Here is a 22,140-nt window from a genome sequence, read left to right as displayed (position 1 = left end):
TGTGAAGTTATCCACTTTGTAGAATAAACAGAAAGACAGAATATTTCTTAAATGGTGAGAGGTTGGGAAGTGTTGATGTCCAAAGGGACCTGGGTGTCCTTGTTCATGAGACACTAAAATCTCGCATGCAGGTGCAGCAATCAATTAGGAAGGCAAATGGTATGTTGGCCTTAACACGAGGGGGCATGAGTACAGGAATAAAGATGTCTTGCGGCAATTGGATAGAGCCTTGGTGAGATCGTGCTGGAGTATTGTGTACAGTTTTGGTTTCCTTATCTAAGGAAGGATATACATGCCACAGAGGGAGTGCAACGGAGGGTCACCAGACTAATCCCTGGGATGGTGGGATTGTCTTATGAGGAAACTGGGATTGTATTCCTTAAAGTTTCTTTTAAAAGGCCATTTAAAACTGAGATAGGGTGGAATTTCTTCACTCAGAGGGTGGTGAATCTTTGGAATTCTCTACCTCAGGGGTTTGTGAAAGTTCAATCATTGAGCATGTTCAAGACAGAAATTGATAGAAATCTTGATACTCATGACATCAAGGGATGTGGGGAGAGCGCGGGAAAGTGGTGTTGAGGGAGATGATCAGCAAGGATGTAATTGAATGACAGAGCAGGCTCGACAGGTGAAACTGCCTCCTCCAACGTTCCGAAGAGAGTTTGCACCAGGACACAGCCCTGTTTTACCCCACTGCTGATCGTGAAAGTGTCTGATGTTGCTCCATTGTAACTGACGGAACTGTGCATGTTCTCGTGGAAAGAAGAGATGACGCCCAAGAGCTCAGGAGGGCAGCCTAGTTTCCACAGCAGTTTGAAGAGTCTGTCTCTGCTAACAAGATCGAAGGCCTTGGTGATGTCTATAAAGACAATGTAGAGTGGTCTGTACTGTTCACAGTACTTCTCCTGTAACTGCCGAAGTGCGAAAATCATGTCGACTGTCGATCTACCAGCTCTGAAGCTGCACTGAGACTCAGGATAGATGTGATGTCAGGGTCTGCAATCTGGTCAGAGCAATGTGAGCAAAGACCTTCCCCACAATACTTAGCAAGGAGATGCCTCGGTAATTGCTGCAGTCACTGCGATCGCCTTTATTGTTGCACAAGGTGACAATGTTTGCATCACGCATGTTTAGAGGCGCAGATCTCCCCTTCCAACAGAGACACAGAAGTTCATGGAGATGCTGCAGCAGAGCTGCTTTTCCACTTTTGATGATTCCAGGTGGAATAACATCATTTCCCGGGGTTTTACCACTGGCAAGATGGTCAATGGCGTTGTTGAGCTCTATGGTGGTGTCGCTGTCCAGCTCCTCCATGACAGGGAAGTCTGGAATGGCGCTGAGAGCTACTTCAATGACAATGTTCTCCGTTATGTAGAGTTCAAGGTAATGCTCCACTCACCTTTCCATCTGCTTGTTAGGTTTAGTGATGATTGTCCCTGTCTTTGTCTTCAAAGGTGCTGATTTAGTTACTGCTGGGCCCGTTGCTTTCATAATTTTTTTTTATTCATTCATGTGATGTGGTCATCACTGGCTAAGCCAGCATTTATTGCCCATCCCTCATTTCCCATGAGAAGGTGGTGGTGAGCTGCCTTCTTGAACCGCTGCAGTCTGTGTGAGGTAGGTACACCCACAGTGCTGTTAGGGAGGGAGTTCCAGGATTTTGACCCAGCAACAGTGAAGGAAAGGCGATATAGTTCCAAGTCACGTAGTGTGTGGCTTGGAGGGGAACTTGCAGGTGGTGGTGTTCCCATGAATTTGCTGCCCTGTCCTTCTGGTTGGTAGAGGTTGCGGGTATGGACGGTGCTGTCTAAGGAACCTTGGTGTGTTGAATTCCTTCATATGTCCCTCTAGCATCCCCCAGATTCAGTGGCAGATTGTATGCTGTTGCAGAGTTTTAACCAGTATTGATTGGTGCAGTGCCGAGCAGTCTGCAGAGACTTGTTTCTGGCAGCTCTGAGAGCATCTAGAGTTTGTTTGCTGGGGACTTGTTTGTAGTTCATGAGGGCTCTCTTCTTAGTTGCAGTAACTGACTCCATTTCAGTAGTGTTTCTCTTTGAGGGATCCACTTTGAATGAGTCTAGTTTCTTGCAGCACAGCAATGTCCACATTGAGCCTTGTGAGTTCCTTGTCAATCACAGCTGTCTTGTGTGTGCTATCAACCTGCAGAAGTTTGTCAGTAAGGCCAGGACACATGGTCCTTACATTCCAGCTTGTGATGCAAAGCACTGGTGTCTTCTTTGTTGCGTTTGTCTTGCCTGGTGCATAGATTATCAATCTGCCAGTTGAGAGATATCTCTCGAAGCTGCAAGCACCCATTGAAGCAAGTAGGTCGTGGCAGGACAGCACCTAACTGACTGGGGGCTGCACAGCTTGGAGTAGGTGGTAGTTATCCATTGAGACGCGATGATCTCTCCCACTGTCAAAAGTAACCCCTGGTGCTCATACTCTACACCAATTGAGTGAGAGCTTGTAATCGGTAACTGTTTCTTCCCATGTTTTGCTAATGTTTAACCATGAAGCTGGAGTGTCCTCTCCAGGGCACAGGCCTGGGCAAATAGTATGGAGACACTGAGCATCAGGAACCCCTCTCAGCATTGCTAATATTGTCCAAAGGAAATGAAAAAAACAGTACTATTTGGGACCAGCTCTGCTGGAGGAGTTGCTGGAAAACTACCTGATAAGTAACAGGTAACCGCCGACGGGACTCCACTCCGGATTTACTGTCCAGGTTTACTCCCTCAGCCTTCTTCTCTCTCAAGACACCCACAGGGAAGTGAGACTTTTTGCCCATAGATGGGGCTCTGTTTATTGGCATCAGGATGGAACCACACGCCAGTGGGCCTGCATGACATGCACAAGGATATCACACACTGTCCCATCCCTGTGACAGCTCAGAGAGATACCCTGATGATAATACACCCCACAGGAACATCACAAACAGCCCCCTCCCGAGGACAGCTCAGGGTCAGACAGTGCACACACTGCAACAACAGTGACATTACTGTATTAGTCCCTCCATTCTGAAAAACAAGCATTCACCCTACTTTATGCTTTCCGTCTCTCAGCCAATTTTATATCCATGCTGCCACTGCCTCTTGAATCCCATCTGCTCAAATTTTGTTAACAAGTCTATTTTATGGTACTTTTTCAAACACAATTTTGAAGTGCAGACACACACCATCAACCTCACCACCCTGGTCAACTCTCTGTGAAACTTCATCAAAGAAATTAATTCATTAATTAATTCATACACAATCTTCTGTTAACCAATCTGTAATGGCTGTCATTTATTCGCCCATGTTCTACCAAGTGCCAGTTAATTTTCTCCTGGATAATTGCCTCTAAAAGTTTCCCCACCACTGACATTATACTAACTGGTCTGTAGTTCCTGGGTTTATCTCTCTTTTTAAGCAGGGCTGTAAAATTAGTAATCCTTGCAGACTTATCTTTCAGTTCTGGAAAGTCTATTGTGGACAATCTCTTTGGGAATGACTTTAACCAATTAAAGCAACAGGATACTTGATTAATAAGTCCAGAACTTTTATTGAGAGTAAAATAGTACTTAATAATTGGAAGTAAAATTATCTTTAACAAACTTGGGGAATATAACTTTACAGCTCTTGCAGGTGTGTGGACTGGTCGAGCTTGGTCTCAGAGTGTCACTCTCCTCTTTGTCGAGCCTAGATCCCTCATCAGGTAGAGAACTTGGTCGATGATCTGAGCCTTTACCCCTGAGATCTTCTCATGTTCCTGCACACTGAAACCTTACAAGATCCCTACCTTTAACCCCTGGATGGCCATCACACCACCTTGTAAAATAATAATTGGTCTGAGCTGTTGCTAGGTACATTTAATTAATGATGTCTTCCACTAACAGCCAACTGTCCTCAGAATCTCAGACATGAGTACAATGGAGTGGTTTCACACTGTCTCCCAATCTGATCTGAAACAAGTTTCCTATTCATTAAATCGAGACTCTTGAAAATGCTGGAAATACTCAGCAGGTCTGACAGCATCTGTGGAGAGAGAAACAGAGTTAACGTTTCAGATCTGTGATCTTTCATCAGAACTGGGCTGAAATTGTCTGAGGGACTGAGATTGTGGAATCAATTTCAGGGTCAAAAACATTGTATTCTGTAAGGAAAGGAAGATGGTGATTATTAAGTATAGTGTAAGAATATAGATGCTTTTACATTATTTGAATCAACATTGATTTAAACCTTGTGCTCATGAAACCTATCTTTTGATCAAAATGACACTGATAACAATGGAAAATGCAACACATGCATTTCATGACCACAGGACTTTGTAAAGCCTTTTACACCCAATGAAGGACTTTCCAAGTGTAGTCACTGTACAGTACAATACAATACCCTACAATAAGGATATTTCACATTCGAGTCACGCAAGTCCAAGGCAATGACCTTCTGAAACAAGAGAGAATCTAACCCTCTCCCCTTGACATTCAACAGCATTACGATTGCTGAATCCCCCACTATCAACATCCTGGGGGTTACCATTGACCAGAAACTGAACTGCAGTAGCCAAATAAATATCATGGCTTCAAGAGCAGGTCAGACACTAGGAATCCTGCGGCAGGTAACTCACCTCCTGACTCCACAAATCCTGTCCCCTATCTACAAGGCACAAGTCAGGAGTGTGATGCAATACTCTCCATTGCCTGGATAGGTGCAGCTCCAACAACACTTAAGAAGCTCAACGTCATCCAGGACAAAGCAGCCCACTTGATTGGCGCCTCATTCACTATATTCACTCTCTCCATCACCAACGCATAGTGGTAGCAGTGCGTACCATCCACAAGATGCACTGCAGCAACGCAGCAAGCCTCCTTCCACAGCACCTTCCAAACCTGTGACTTCTATCACCTAGAAGGACAAGGGCAGCAGATGCATGGGAACACCACCACCTGCAAGTTCCCCTCTTTGCCACACACCATCCTGGAATTGGAACTATATCACCGTTCCTTCACTGTGGCTGGGTCAAAATCCTGGAACTCCCTTCCTAACAGCACCACATCGACTGCAGTGGTTCAAGAAGGCAGCTCACCACCACCTTCTCGAGGGAATTAAGGATGGGCAATAAATGCAATAAATAAAAATAAAATCAATAAAAAAAGAGAATATCCTGTAATCCCCAAAAGTAGAAAATCCATATGAAAATGAAAATATAATAAAGGACAGTCAGCATGGATTTCACAAAGAAAGTCTTGATTAAACTTATCTTTGAAGAATCAACAGCAAGAGTAATACAGCAGATGTGGAAGAGTTTAAGTTAATAAAGCCTCATTCTTTTAAGTGCTTGAACCAACAAATTGTGGGTTAACAAACAAGCACGCTAACTGACAGAGCTGGGTGTTGTGCTTTCTCGATTCCCCTAAAGTAGGGTGTTAATGAGTTAAATCTTCAGGTTGCTGCAACCAGAATAGCCATTGTCCACGATCAGTTTGACTGTTACAAATAAAGGGTGGAACATTCATTGTGAATCTATAGAAACAGTCTGGTCCTGCACACTGCAGACACATCCACGTCATCACCAACCAGCTCCCCATTAATTGATGCAGTTATTTGACTTTTCCCCATTAGCTCCATGGAATTAATTTTGAAAGATTTTAAATTCCAAGAAGTTTTGTTAATATTCAGCCCTTGAGAAGAAATCATTCCCTGGCCACAGTGGAGAGAGCATTGAATATAAAACAGTAGACTGCCAGGTAACACAGTGAAAGCTCATCAGCTAATCTATAATTGCTTAGTTTTCTTATTTTTGCTCTTGCTATTCGGTTTTTCATCATTTTCAGTTCCTGACTGTGGATATTATTGTGATTAAATGTGAAACGATGCACTGTGTCTCAGCCCCGGTATATTGGCTCTTTCTCTGTACAGTGCTGTCTCCACTCAGATACTGACACTGTCTTTCCCTCCCTCCATTTTCCAGCCCTGACGGTGCAGAAAGCACTGCTCAAAGTTACACATTCTGACTGTTTGCAGTTGATTAGTGAGAGATTATTAACGTATCCTTCTGCAGCGCTGCCTCGGTTAATAACAGCAGATCGAAGTCACATTTCAGATACAGAAACAGACGCATCAATTATTCACTCTTTCCCAGAGTGAGTGAGGCCCGGACAAGCAGCAACATTCCAGCCCCACACTCTGCAATTACCCAGCACCAGCGGAAAGCAGTGAATACAGATTCAATCAGTGGGTTAATGTCCATTACAGGGATGCAAGATTCCACGGTCCAGGACAAACATCCCCATACACCGAGAACAAGCTCAGGAAAACCAGGGGGAGTTAATATCCCAATCACTGAGCATTACAGTCACATTGAACAAGTTCCTGAACTGAGTGAAGCTTTCAAAGTACAGAAGTGATGACGAGGTCAAAAAGGTCTGAACAGTTGAGGTGACTGAGCGGTTTCAGCTTCTCTGTTCAGGTTGCAGCTTTCACTGGAGGCATGTGTTTAAATCCCACTTCTGACAACTTGATTTTCAGTTACTTTACAGAGCTTCCTTGAAGGTTTGAGGTGGAGTAAATACTGAGGAACTTTTTCTAACTGCTGAACGGTCAATAACCGAAGGTTACAGATTTAAAGTGACTCACAAAACCAGAAGGAACATGAGGAAATATTCCTTTCTGCAACGTGTGGTTAGCATTTCAGTTATGTGGATAGATTGGAGAAGCTGGGGTTGTTCTCCTTAGAGAGGAGATTTGATAGAGGTGTTCACAATCATGAGGGGCTGTGACAGACCTGATCGAGAGAAACTGTTGGTCGAAGGATTGAGACTCAGGTAAAAGCTGTGGCTCAGTTGGTCACACTCACCTCGAAATCACAAGCTTCTGGGTTCAGATTTCACAGCTGACACTCCAGTACAGCACTGAGGGTGTTGAAGGTGCTGCCTTTCAGGTGTGATGTTAAACCAAGACCTGGTCTGCATGTTTGGGTGAATGTAAAAGATCCCATGCTGCAATTTCAAACAAGTGAAGAGCAATTCTCCCTGGTGTTGTGATCAATATTTGCCCCTCAATCAGATCAGTTGGTCATTATCACATTGCTGTTTGTGGGTATGAGCTGCTGCATTTCTGACATAACAACAGTGATTACACTTCAAAAGTATTTCATTGTCTCCAAAGTCCTTTGATATGTCCAGTGGTCAGGAAAGGTGCTATATAAATGCAAGTCTTTTCTTTCTTTATCACAACACATTACTGTGTAAAAAATGGTTCTTCGTGTCACCTCTGGTTCTTTTGCCAATCACCTGATATCTGTGTCCTCTGCTTACTGACCCTTTTACCACTGGAAACAGTTTCTCCTTATTTAAAGTATTGAAAACCTTCATGATTTTGAACAAATGTGTCAAATCTTTTCTGAATTTTCTCTGCTGCAAGGAGAACAACCCCAGCTTCTCCAATCTCTCCACATAACTGAAATCCCTCACCCTGCTACCATTGTGGTAAATCTCTTTTTTATTCTTTCATGGGTTGTGGGCACTGCTGACACAATGTGATTCCTGTCAACGGAGCGGCCCTCTGACATCATCGGAGAGCGCCAAGCTGCGCATAGGCACAGCTACATCTTGCCAGGGTTAAGTGGCACATGCACAGGATGATGTCATGGCTCAGCACCAACATCATCGCATATCCGCCCATGGTCCAACTTCGCACATTCACGCTAAAGCGTCATCGGGTATCCAGCCTGTCACTCAGCTGAAGGAAGCGGCTGAATGGAAGACTTTGAGGTTGGAGCTCTCCGCCCTCGGCCTTGACGCTTCTTCTCCTCAACTGCTCGCTCTCCACCTCGCTGCTCCCCTGGATGATTGTTCCCCACTCGCGTCACCCAGCTCTCCTGCCACTCGCTCCCAGCCCCCCAACCCCCACTCCAGCCATTAGCTCTAGGCCGTGCCACTTCCCTCCTCTTGGCCACTCGTTCTTCACTCCTACGTCACACTTTATGAGAGGCATAGATAGTGTAGATAGCCAGAGTCTGTTTCCCATGGTAGGGGTGACTAAAACTAGAGGGCATAGATTTAAGCTAAGAGGGAGGAGGTTTAAAGGGGGTCAAAGGGGTAAATTTTTCACAGAAAGAATAGTGGGTATCTGGAATGAGCTGCCTGGTGGAGGTAGGAACAGTAGTCACATTTAAGAGGCATCTGCACAGGTACTTGAATGAGCAAGGCATGGAGGGATATGGAATTAATGCAGGCAGGTCGGATTAGTATAGATCGGCATTATGGTCGGCATGGACGCGGTGGGCCGAAGGGCCTGGTTCTATGCTGTGTGACTCTATGACTCTCTGTGACTCCTGTTACTTGTTTAATTATCCACCACCATTCAGGACTGGATGTGGCAGGACTGCAGAGCTTTGATCTGATCTGTTAATTGTGAGATTGCTTAGCTCTCTCTATTGCATGCTGCTTCCGCTGTATGACATGCAAGTAATTCTGTGTTGTCGCTTCACCAGGTTGACACCTCATTTTTAGGTCTGCTTGGTGCTGTTCCTGACATGCCCTCCTGCACACTTCATTGAACCACTATTGCTCCCTTGGCTTGATGGTAATGGTAGAGTGAGGGATATGCCAGGCCAGGAGGTAACATATTGTGTTTAAATACAATTCTGCTGCTGCTGATGGCCCACAGTGCCTCATGGATGCCCAGTTTTGAGCTGCCAGATCTGTTCATTTCTTCCCTCAGATATAAATGGAAAAAAAATTCTGAAGAAATGCATGAACTAAATAAAAAGGAGAGAGAAATAAATACTGACAAAATAGAAGGCAGCATTTGGAAGGTAAAAAGATTTCAGTTTTATTATTGATGAGTGAGAGGAATTTCTCACACTTTGGGGCTTCTGGAAGTGGATTTACTGTATCAGAGTAGAAGTACTGTCTCAGGCCTTGTTAGCTCATTTGGTAGAGTATGAGACTTTTAATCTCAGGGTCTTGGATTTGAGACCCTTGTTGTGTGGTTGTTTTTCCCTTTTTCAGTCTTCATCGGCAGAGAGTTCAAGGAGTGTTTGAAATTAAATTCAACAACATCACCAGATTTCAACCCCCCCCCCCTTGCCCCCATCCCAGTGTAGTTGACAGGACCCTCAACCTCTGCCTTCCCCCTTCCCATCCCTCCCAGAACTGCGACAGGGTTCCCCTTGTCCTCACTTTCCACCCCACCTGCCTCCACATCCAAAGGATCATCTTCCACCATTTCCACCACCTCCAGCGTGATGCCACCACCTACCTCATCTTCCCCTCCCCTGTCAGCATTCCGAAGGGATCATTCCCTCCACGACACCTTGGTCCGCTCCTCCATTATCCCTGACACCGCGTCCCCTTCCCAAGGCACCTTCTCATGCAATCGCAGGAGATATAATACCTGCCCTTTTCCCTCCTCTCTGCTCATTATTTAAAGCCCAAACACTCCTTTCAGGTGAAGCAGCGATTTACTTGTACTTCTTTCAATTTAGTGTACTGTATTCGCTGCTCACATTGCAGTCTCCTCCATTTTGGGGAGACCAAACGCAGATTATGTCGAACACCTCTGCTCAGTCCGAAAGCATGACCCCGAGCTTCTGTTTCCTTGCCGTTTCAACAGTCCCCCCTGCTCTCATGTCAACATTTCTGTCTTGGGCCTGTTCCAGTGTTCCAGTGAACATCTCCATGGAAAGATCAATCTTACACGCTAGCTCAAATGTTGGATTTTGTATGTTAAGTATCTTTTCTCATCCAAATATTACACCATCAATCATTCACCACTCTGTCTTCTCCTGAATTTCGAGTTCAAATTTGTTTGTGAAGTTGAGTGACACGTTAAGACAGCACAGTCTTTGTCTTTGTGAAGGAAGTGATTTCAGAATGGCTGTTTGAAACTGTCCCTTCTTGCACAGAAATTCAGTGCAAATACTAAATCACCCACAATTTCTTCATGAGAAATTTGTTCACAATTGCATTCGACATGGAAACCGCCTCAACATTAATCTCACTGAAGGAAAGTGTGACTGTGTTGTTTGTTTCAGAGTGTTGGTGCCGTTATGTGTCGCTCTTAACCAAGACTGGGACACAACGCAAGGTTGATCCAAGATTGGCATATATTATCATTCAGGAGCAAGAAAAATCAAAAGGAACCTACCAAGAAAACCCAGTCTCCAGATGTGAGAATCTGTAGATCCGCTTTGGGAAAGTGAATCAGAGCAGAATGAAGGGTGAACTGTCCGACTGCCCAGAAGAGATGAAGACACAGCTCAGTCAGCACGTTCCCCTGGTTTATGATGCTGGAACATTCCTCACACAGAAATTATTCAACCCGATGACAAACGTGCTTACAGCTGATAATTTATTAAGATAATTTTTTTTTGAGCTACATCACAAACAGCTACTCGACAATGTGGAAAATTGCCCAGGTGTGTCCTGTCCATAAAAAAAAAGCAGGACAAATCCAATCTGACCAATTACCGCCCCATCAGTCTACTATCAATCATCAGCAAAGTGATGGAAGATGTCATTAACAGTGCTATCAATCACCACGCATTTAGCAATAATCTGCTCATCGATGCTCAGTTTAGATTCCGCCAGGGCCTCTCAGATCCAGGCAAACATTTGGAAGCTGGAGTATAATGTGGGAAAATGTGAGGTTATTCACTTTGGTAGTAAGAACAGATAAATTAAATATTATTTAAATTGCGAGAGACTACCGAATGCTGCGGTATAGAAGGATCTGGGTGTCTTCGTACATGAATCACAAAAAGTTAGCATGCAGGTAGAGCAAATAATTAGGAAGGCAAATGGAATGTTACCCTTTATGACAAAGGGGAATGGAGTATAAAAGGGGAGACGTCTTGCTACAAATGTACAGGGTGTTGGTGAAACCACACCTGGAGTACTGTGTACAGTTTTGGTCTCCTTATTTAAGGAGGGATATACTTGCATTGGAGGCAATTCAGAGAAAGAGGTGGGCAACTGTCTCTTCCCCACCACAGCCACCTTGAGGGCATTGTGCGGAGGGGGTGAGACTTCGGGCGTGCAGGAAGGATCTGATGGGGAGGGCTCTTCTCACCACCAGCCAAGTTTCATCTTGGTCCTTGTGTGAAAGTTCTGGTGATGAGGCATTCCGCCAAATGACTTTGGCAGTTTGCTCGGGGAACCATCCGACTGGATCCACCATCTCCTTTTCCTGAAGGGCCTTGAGGACATTCCGTGCAGACCACTACCTGAAGGATTGGTGGTCAAAGATGTTTTTCCACAGAAACTTTCCCACGAAGGATAGGTGGTACGGCACGGTCCAACTGGATGGAGCATTCCGCGGCAATGTGACCAGGCCCATCCTTCACAACGCTGGGGACAGATAGAACCTCAGCACGTAGTGACACTTGGAGATTGTGTGCTGGGGATCTACGCACAGCTTGATGCAGCCGCACACGAAGGTAGTCATCAAGATGAGGGCGACGTTGGGTACATTTTCCCGCCCTTATCCGGGGGTTTGAACATCGTGTCCCTCCAGACCTGGTCCATTTTGGAACCCCATATGAAGCGGAAAATGGCTCGGGTGATCGCCACAGCGCAGGAGTGGCGTATGGGCCAGACCTGCACCACGTACAGCAATGTGAGCGCCTCACACCTGATGACCAGGTTCTTACCCACAATGGAGAGAGATCGCTGCTCCCACATGCTCAGCTTATGGTGTATCCTGGCTACTCGCTACTTCCAGGTTTTGATGCACGCCCCGGCCCTTCCGAACCATATCCCCAGCACCTTCAGGTAGTCTGATCTGACAGTGAAGGGGACAAAGGATCGGTCAGCCCAGTTCCCGAAGAACATGGAATCGCACTTGCCGTGGTTAACTTTGGCTCCCGAGGCGAGTTCGAACTGGTCGCAGATGCTGATCAGTCTGCGAACGGACAGCGGATCCGATCAAAAGACGGCGACGTCATCCAGGTACAGGGAAGTTTTAACCTGAGTGACTCCACTGCCTCGGATTGTAACACCCCCTTATGCTTGCATCCTTCCTAATAGACTCGGCAAAGGGTTCAATACAGCAAACAAACAAGATAGAGGAGAGAGGACTGCCCTGTCTGTCTTTGCAACGCAGGTATAGAAAAAGATGCAGTGGTTTTTATCGCGGTTCATCCCAAGCAGCTGTGTAACACAGGAGTCTGTGCTCTGCAGGCTGTTCTCAGGAATGCACACTGAGATAAACATCAACTGCTGCTGAAGGACTATCAATTCGGTGAAAGACGCCCTTTGGTCTGCCCGAAACTTGCTGGTCTTCCAGCGCAAAGAGTTGTCCACGACCTAATATTGCAGACTGGCACATTCCAAGGTCCATGACTACGTGCTGAGGGACGCACTACAGCTTGGGGCAGCCGCTGCAAAGGCTCACTGGGGAAGACCACTGTGTAAGGCACCCCCACCAAGGTGAAGTGAGGGACTGGATCCATGGAAATCCCCTCGGGCTGTATCCAGAAAATATTTATCCGCCTCCAGGCTCACTTCTTTGACCAGGAGTCCTCCTCCCGACCAGCAGACCCATTCACCCACCTCCAGCATTCTCCCTCTACCTGGACCCCTCCCCCTGGCCACTTACCCACTCTTGATCTCTTCATTGAAAACTGTTGGCGAGACATTTGTCATCTCAATTTCTCTGCCCCCCTCACTCACTCTAACCTGTCCCCCTCTGAACTTGAGGCACTCCGTTCTCTCAAGTCTAACCCCGACATGGTCATCAAACCTGCAGATAAGGGTTGTGCTGTTGTTGTATGGCGTACTGACCTCTACCTTGCAGAGGCTCAGCGCAAATTCACAGACACTTCTTCCTACCTCCCTCTGGACCATGACCCCATCGCCGAAAATCAAGCCACCATCCAAAGGACTGGCACTGACCTCATCTCCTCTGGAGATCTTCCCTCTACAGCTTCCAACCTCATAGTCCCGCAACCCCAGACAGCCCGCTTCTACCTCCTTCCCAAAATCCACAAACGGGAATGTCCCGGCAGACCCATTGTGTCAGCCTGCTCCTGCCCCACTGAACTTATTTCTTCCTATCTTGACTCTATCTTTTCTCCGCTGGTCCAGCCTCTTCCCACCTACATCCGTGACTCTTCTGATGCCTTCCATCATTTTGACAATTTCCAGTTTCCTGGTCCCAACCGCCTCCTCTTTACTATGGACGTCCAATCGCTCTGCACCTCCATCCCCCGCCAGGATGGTTTGAGGGCTCTCCGCTTCTTCCTGGAACAGAGGCCCAACCAGTCCCCATCCACCACCACCCTCCTCCGCCTGGCTGAACTTGTTCTCACATTGAACAACTTCTCCTTCAACTCCACGCACTTCCTTCAAGTCAAAGGTGTCGCTTTGGGTACCCGCATGGGTCCTAGTTTTGCCTGTCTTTTTGTGGCATATGTCGAGCATTCTTTGTTCCAGTCCTACTCAGGTCCCCTCCCCCAACTCTTTTTCCGGTACATTGATGACTGTATCGGTACCGTTTCCTGCTCCCGCCCCGAACTGGAAAACTTTATCAACTTTGCTTCCAATTTCCACTCTTCTCTCACCCTTACATGGTCCATCACTGACACTTCCCTTCCCTTCCTCGACTTCTCTGTCTCCTTCTCTGGTGATAGGTTGTCTACTAATATCCATTAGAAGCCCACCGACTCCCACAGCTACCTCGACTACACTTCTTCACACCCTACCTCCTGTAAGGATTCCATTCCATTCTCCCAGTTTCTCCGTCTTCGATGCATCTGCTCTGATGATGCTACATTCCATGACGGTGCTTCTGGTATGACCTCCTTTTTCCTCAACCGAGGAATCCCCCCCACTGTTGTTGACAGGGCCCTCAACCGTGTCCGGCCCATTTCCCGTACCTCTGCCCTCAACCCTTCCCCTCCCTTCCAGAACCGTGACAGGGTTCCCCTTGTCCTCACTTTCCACCCCATCAGCTTCCATATCCAAAGGATCATCCTCTGCCATTTCCGTCACCTCCAGCGTGATGCCACTACCAAACGCATCTTCCCCTCCCTTCCCCTGTCAGCATTCCGAAGGGATCATTCCCTCCGCAACACCCTGGTCCACTCCTCCATTACCCCCACCACCTCGTCCCCATCCCATGGCACTTTCCCCTGCAATCGCAGGAGGAGTAATACTTGCCCATTTACCTCCTCTCTCCTCACTATCCCAGGCCCCAAATACTCCTTTCAGGTGAAGCAGCGATTTACTTGTACTTCTTTCGATGTAGTATACTGTATTCGCTGCTCACAATGTGGTCTCCTCTATATTGGGGAGACCAAGCGCAGATTGGGTGACCGTTTTGCGGAACACCTCCACTCGGTCCGCAAGCAGGACCCTGAGCTTCCGGTTTCTTGCCATTTCAACACTCCCCCCTGCTCTCATGCTCACATCTCTGTCCTGGGATTGCTGCAGTGTTCCAGTGAACATCAACGCAAGCTGGAGGAACAGCATCTCATCTACCGATTAGGCACACTACAGCCTGCCGGAGTGAACATTGAGTTCAATAATTTCAGAGCATGACAGCCCACCATTTTACTTTCATTTTTAGTTGTTTTTTCTTTTTTCTTCTTTTTTGCTTTTTTACATTTTTTACAACCTTTTATATTGCATTTATTTCATTTCATCTTAGTTTATTCAGTTTGCTTTCCCACTGTTTTTTTTCAGGTTTGCACTTGCTGCTGTTCAATATTCAGTCCGTTAACACCTATTCTGTACTAATGCTTTGTCTTTCAACACACCATTAACATATTGTTTGCCTTTGCTCCATGACCTTTTTGTCAGCTATGTGGCCTTGTCCAACCTGCACCTTCTCCTTTGTTATCTCTTGCCCCACCCACACCTCACTTGCTTTAACCTGTGACATTTTTAATATTTGTCAGTTCCGAAGAAGGGTCAGTGACCCGAAACGTTAACTCTGCTTCTCTTTCCACAGATGCTGCCAGACCTGCTGAGTGGTTCCAGTATTTCTTGTTTTTATTCCAGAAAATATTTGTTTGCTGCAAAAAGTACATGGCAGGTAAAATGAAATGGAAGGGTTGTGAGGCAATTCACTCCTGTACTGAAGGAAACTGATCTCCTTTGCAATCTTTGTATTGTTGACTTGGTGTTGTTTTTGAACTGTTTTGTAATGTATCTTTTTATAGTTTATTTAACGAATAAAGTATATTTTGGAAATAAAAATAAAGTTCAGAGAAGGTTCACTGGTTTTATTCCTGTGATGAAGGGTTGTCTTATGAGGAGGATTGAGCAGGTTGGACCTATACTGATTGGAGTTTAGAAACATGAGAGGTGATCGTATTGAGACATATAAGATTCTGAAGGGTCTTGACAGGGTAGATGCTGAGAGGATGTTTCCCCTCGTGGTGGAATCTAGAACTGGGGACACAGTTTCAGAATTAGGGATTTTCCATCTAAGAAGGAAATGAGGAGGAATTTCTTCTCTCAGACAGTCGTTCATCTTTGGATTTTTATCTACAAGGAAGTCAAGAGTTATGGGGGGCAGGCAAGAAAGTGGGGTTGATGCCATGATCAGATCAGCCATGAGCCTATTGAATGGCAGAGAAGGCTCGAGGGGCCAAATGGCCTCCTCCTGCTACTATTCCTGTTGTTATGATCTCATTGCAGCTTGTTCCAAATAGAGACAAAAGAGTGGAATTCCAGAGGAGAGGTGAGAGTAATTACCCTTGAGTGAGTGTGGCATCAAGGATCCCTAGCAAAATTGAAATCAATGGGAATCAGGGGAAAATTGTCCACTTGTTGGAGTCATACCTAGCACAAAGCAAGATGATTATGGTTGGTGGAGGCCGATCATCTCAATCCAGGACATTGCCTCAGGAGTTTCTCAGGGTAGTGTCCTAGGCTCAACCATCCTCAGCTCTTTCATTAATGAGTTTCCCCTCAACTTAAGTCAGAAGTGGGAATGTTAGGTGATGATTCACAACTCCTCAGATTCTGAAGCAGTCCGTGTCCACAAGCAGCGAGACCTGAACAACATTCAGGCTTGAGCTGATAAGTGACAAGCGACTTGGTTGCCACAAAAGTGCCAAGCAGTGAACATCTCCAATGAGAGAGAATCAAACCATCTACCTTTTAATACTCAGCAGCATTATCATCACTGAATCCCTCACCAGCAACCTCTTGGGGGTTACCATTGACCATAAGTTAAACTGGACCAGTCACATCTATGCTGCGGCTTTTAGCGTAGGTCAGAAATTGGGAATTCTGCAGCAAGTATCTCACCTCCTGACATCCAAAGCCTGTCCATTGTCTACAAGGCACAAGTCAGGAGTGTGATGGAATACTCTCCACTTTTCTGGACAGCTGCAGCTCCAACAACACATAAGAAGCTCAATACCACCCAGGACAAAGCAGTCCTCTTCATCGGTACCTCACACACCACCTTAAACATTCACTCCCTCCACCACCAGAGCACAGTGGCAGCGGTGTGTACCACCTACAAGATGCACTGCAGTAACTCGCTAAGTAACGTTCGACAGCACCATCCAAACCCGTGATCACTACCACCTCGAAGGACAAGGGCAGCAGATGCATGGGAACACCACCACCTGCAGGTTCACCTCCAAGTCACTCACCATCATGACTTGGAACTATATCACCATTTCTTCACTGTTGCTGGGTCAAAATCCTGGAACTCCCTCCGCAATAGCACTGTGGGCGTTCCTACACCACATTGACTGCAGCAGTTCAAGAAGGCAGCTCCCCACCACATTCTCAAGGGCAATTAGGGATGGGCAATAAATGCCAGCCTTGCCAGCGATACTCACACCCAAGAATGAATAAAAAACAAATTATTCTCCACAGATTCCCCACAATCCGGGCTTGGACATTTACTTCAGGAGCACAGAGCTTTATATAACTACAACATGAGTTCCAATCTTCAGATTCCATTAGCCTTTCACATTATTTTCTACCAGTCCACTAGCTTTTAGTGATTCAGCACTCGGGTCTCTGCTTCTCCAGTTTCTAACATCTCACCACTTATAAAAAACACTCTGATCTATCTTTCGTAGGTCCTGGATGACCCCTCATTTTAAACTCCATCTGCCAAAGCATTGCTCACTCACTTAATCTATCAAGAAGATTTGAAAATAAATTTCTTGCCAAAGGATAATGTTCTGCTTCTGCTCTCTCGCCATTTGCTTTTCCCGTTCGTCTTTCATTTGGTGTAAATCCAGAGAAAGTAAAGATGGAAGGAAGGAGGGAGGGAAAAATCTTCCTCCTTTTCGTGATCCCTATTTGATCTTCATTCCAGTCCAATTTGGGTGAAGAATTCCGATTGTCTGTCTCAATTTAAATAAAGTATGAACAATTCTGGAATCACCAGTGAGATATTGACAAGAACATGTTTCCAGGCCAACTTTCCACAAAAGCTCCCCCACAACAATGTACCAGACACTTCATAAACTAATGACAAAATTGGGATCCGAACCCACACATGCAAATCAAAATGTATTAGCACGCCACCGTCTTAACCTCTCGACCACCTTGTCAGCTGTTTGGACAGTCCAGATCCTGGCTGTGCAGCCAGATGTGCAATGATGGAAATGCAGCTTCTGTAAGTAAATGCAATTTCCATCACATCAGGTCATGGCCTGTTGGGAATGGAGCGGTCTGAAACATTTCCAGACCATGTCCAACACGTTTCGACTCAGTGTGAAAATCCACCATGGAAAGACTGGAACATACAATCATTTCATCACATCATGATTAACATCACTCAGACACCTGAACCATGAGGTCACTGACGAAGTCATGATGACCGAATTTCTCATGAAATGACAACTGAACTAACTGACTGGAAGAATTGCTTTAATTCCACATGATCAGAGAGGCACAGCCTCAGACAGACTTGGCAGATGAGTATTGATTGAATAATTTCTGTGTGAGGAATGTTCCAGCATCATATACCAGGGGAACGTGCCGACTGAGCTGTGTCTTCATCTCTTCTGGGCAGCCGGACAGTTCACCCTTCATTCTGCTCTGATTCACTTTCCCAAAGCGGATCTACAGATTCTCAAATCTGTGGACTGGGTTTTCTTATTTTGTTCCTTTTGATTTTTCTTGCTCCTGACTGAATAATATATTCTAAACCTCGGATCAACCTTCCCCTTTGCGTCGTGTTATAGTCTTGGTTAAAAAAGACACAAAACGGCACGAACAGTCTGAAACATACAACACGGTCACACTTTCCTTCAGTGAGATTAACGCTGAGCTGTTTTCCAGGTTAAATGCAACTGCAAACACATTGCTCTCTAAGAAATTGTAGGGGATTGAGTTGCCGTTGTAATATTAGCACTGAACATTTGTACAAGGAGGAACAGCCATTCCAAACTGACATCCTTCACAAAGGCAACCACTGAGCTGTTTTCTTGTGTGAATAAAATTCATAAGAAAAGTTAAAGTTCACAAGAAAACAGATGTAAACGATTGATAGCTAAACCTTTGAAGCAAGGATATGAATCCACGATTTTCTGATTATTGGACAAACACTCGAGCCAACGAAGCTACTGAGCCAGATCACAAATGCTGTGACAACTAAGGGCAGAGGAGGGCACTCTTTATTCTCATCCCACTTCTCCACAGGTCACAACATCTATTTCAACTTTTCCCACTTACTGAAACAGTCAATCATATACTCTATTTTTCCCAGAATAGAAGACACTGACCAGATTTCTTTAACGAACAACAAAATGATTCATTTATTGTAGAACAAGTTTTAACTAGTCATGAAGTAAAACATAAACACACAGGTGGAAATTTTAAAAGTTCCCTTTTCACCTTTACTTTTAAAGTCTTTTTTAAAAATCTTCAAGCCACATGCGCACACACACATACACCGGTTAACAGAAAAGATAAAAGGGATGTTTTTTTAAAAAATTTTAAAATTTTGTTACAAGCACAAAAAAAAACTCTTGGGCTGTTTACTTGCTCATTTTTGAAGAAAACATCAGATGAGATACGTTGCTCCAAAACTGGAATACAGTCTAACTTCTGAGTATACGTAGACAGGTCACGAGGGTATTTTAGAACAGTTCTTTTCAGAAGGCACTGAGAATTAATTTTAGCAGGCCTTCTTCAAAGACATGCGACAAGATGAATTAACACACTGGACTTCTCAGGATCTTTTAAAGATTTTCTGGAAAACAAGCTGGGTTGTGGTCTTCTCTCCTTCCTTGACACTGCTTCAGGCTAACTTTATCAGCTGCTCACTCCAGCAGGTAAAACACACTGACTCTACAACCAAAAGCTTGTGAGTTTTCTGCTGTCTTAGGTGTATGTTGCTGCTGCCGAGCTTGTCCAATCAAGGGGCGCAAATGACTTCACTAACCACATCTCCCTGTTACCATGGTTTCTGTTCTATTTTTAACTTGAATTACGTGAAAAACAATAAACATAGTTGCCAAATTGGCTCTTTTGGTGCTCTCTTGAAAAAGAACTGGTCCTACATTTATTCAGTTTGATTATGAGTTCTTCAAAAAATATTTTAACAGAAGAAACAGAATCACTTCCATAGCATCATGTACTTTCCCTGAGCTACAGGTTATTGAAAGACTTTCTGGCTGTGTTTATTTTAGGTGATTTTGTACTCAGGTTCTTTTGGAATCCATGTGTTTGCAGATCTTTGTGAGTGAGAGATGTGGAGATATGCTTAAAAAATTTCCCTATAAATTATTCATATCTCCGTCTTTCCCCGAACTTTGTGCAAACACATTAATGAGGGAATCACACACATCAAGCCGTCAAACCTGTCCGCTAAACATTGAAAGGTGACAGTGTTTATAGTAACGGGGTTCCATTTATTCAGACACATCTTGATGATTCACACATGTAATGTATTTGTATATTATATTCATGACATTATGATGTAAATAAACACTTCCTTGCACTTGCCACGCTTGGTGTACATTTTCTCTGCTGATGCCCCCTGAATATATTAGAGAACATGGTGATGAGGTTGAGATAAAAGTCTGTAAATATAGGCAGCAAACAGCAGCAGGGACTGCAGTGAACAAGATTTACGTGACATATTTGTGCTTATATTGGTGGGTGAAATAAGATACTAAACACACAAAATCCTACATTTGAGCTCGCGGAAGATTGCTCTGTCTATGGAGATAGCATCAAAGAATGCTCAGGAATTTTGTCCGATGCCAGTGATAGTAACACACTTCAGGGGAACTTAAAAAAAACTGGTAAAATCGGCTTTCACATAACAGATGAAATTTTGCACAGAGAAGTGTGAAGTGATACAATTTGGAAGGAAGTATGAGGAGAGGCCATATAAATGAAACATGACAATTCTAAAGTGGGTGCAGGAGCAGAGAGACAATGTACACCAATGTTAGAAGGATTGAAAAGGTAACTAAGAGCAAACAGGACACTTGGATTTATTAATATAGGCATAGAGTAAAAGCATATAAGTTATGCTAAACCTTTACAAAATGCTGGGAATGAATGGCCTCTTCCTGTACCTCCACAGAAAGCTTCCATTCCAGGTTTACACACACTCATCAGGATCACTCTCCACAGATCCTGCCACTCCAGGCTCGGACACCAACTTCAGGATCACTCTCCACAGATCCCGCCATTCCAGGTTCGGACACCCACTTCAGGATCACTCCCCATACATCCCAGCACTACAGGCTCGGAGACCCTCTTCGGAGATCCTAAATCTCCAGACACGGACATCCTTTGAGGACCACTCTCCACAGATCCTGCCACTCCAGGCTCGGACACCCACTTCAGGATCACTCTCCACAGATCCCGCCATTCCAGGTTCGGACACCCACTTCAGGATCACTCTCCATACATCCCAGCACTATGGGCTCGGAGACCCTCTTCAGAGATCCTAAATCTCCAGACACGGACATCCTTTGAGGACCACTCTCCACAGATTCTTCCCTCCAGGCTCAGACACCCTCTTCAGAGTCACCCTCCATCCATCCCGCCGCTCCACGCACGGTTATCTCCCTCAGGATCAGATCAAAGAATGTTGCTTGTCACTTATCAGCTCAAGCCTGAATGTTGTTCAGGTCTTGCTGCTTGCAGGCACAGACTGCTTCAGTATCTGAGGAGTTGTGAATCATCAGCGAACATGCCCACTTCTGACTTATGTTGAAGAGAAAGCCATCAATGAAACAGCTGAGGATGGTTGGGCCTAGGGCACTGCCCTGAGAAACTAGGGATCCAGTCATGAAAGGTGGAGGACAATTAAATAACGAACCAGATGAGGAGGCTCCAAAAACTTCCCTATCCTCAATGTTGGTGGAGCCGAGCACGTCAGTGCAAAAGATGAAGCTGAAGCATTTGAAACCATCTTCAGTCAGAAATTGCTCAGTGGATGATTCATCTCGGCCTCTTGAGGTCCCCAGCATCACAGCTTCCAGTTTTCAGCCAATTCGCTTCACTCCACATGATAGCAAGAAACAGCTGAAGGCACTCAGTACATCAAAGACTATGGGCCCTAAAAACATCCCAGCTCTAGTACTGAAGACTTGTGTTCCAGAACTGGCTGCGCCCTCAGCCAAGCTGTTCCAGTAGAGCGACAACACAGGCGTCTGCTCAACAATGTGGAAAATTGCCCAGGTGTGCCCTGTCCGTAAAAAAGCAGGACAAATCCAATCTGACCAATTGCCGCCCCATCAGTCTACTATCAATCATCAACAAAGTGATGAAAGATGTCACCAACAGTGCGATCAAGCACCACACACTTAACAATAATCTGCTCATCGATGCTCAGTTTAGGTTCTGCCAGGGTCTCTCAGCTCCAGGAAATAATTTGGCAGATAGAGTAGAATGTGGGAAAATGTGAGGTTATCCACTTTGGTAGGAAGAATAGAACAGGAAAATATTATTTAAATTGTGAGAGATTACAGAATGCTGCGGTGTAGAAGGATCTGGTTGTCTTCGTACATGAATCACAAAAAGTTACCATGCAGGTACAGCAAATAATTAGGAAGGCAAATGGAATGTTACCCTTTATTGCAAGGGGAATGGAGTATAAAAGAAGAGAAGTGTTGCTGCAAATGTACAGGGTGCTGGTGAAACCACACCTAGAGTACTGTGTACAGTTTTGGTTTCCTTATTTAAGGAGGGATATACTTGCATTGGAG

This window comes from Heterodontus francisci, unplaced genomic scaffold (genome assembly GCF_036365525.1).
Source record: "Heterodontus francisci isolate sHetFra1 unplaced genomic scaffold, sHetFra1.hap1 HAP1_SCAFFOLD_221, whole genome shotgun sequence".
Classification (NCBI taxonomy): Eukaryota; Metazoa; Chordata; class Chondrichthyes; order Heterodontiformes; family Heterodontidae; genus Heterodontus; species Heterodontus francisci.
This window is presented reverse-complemented; position numbering follows the sequence as displayed.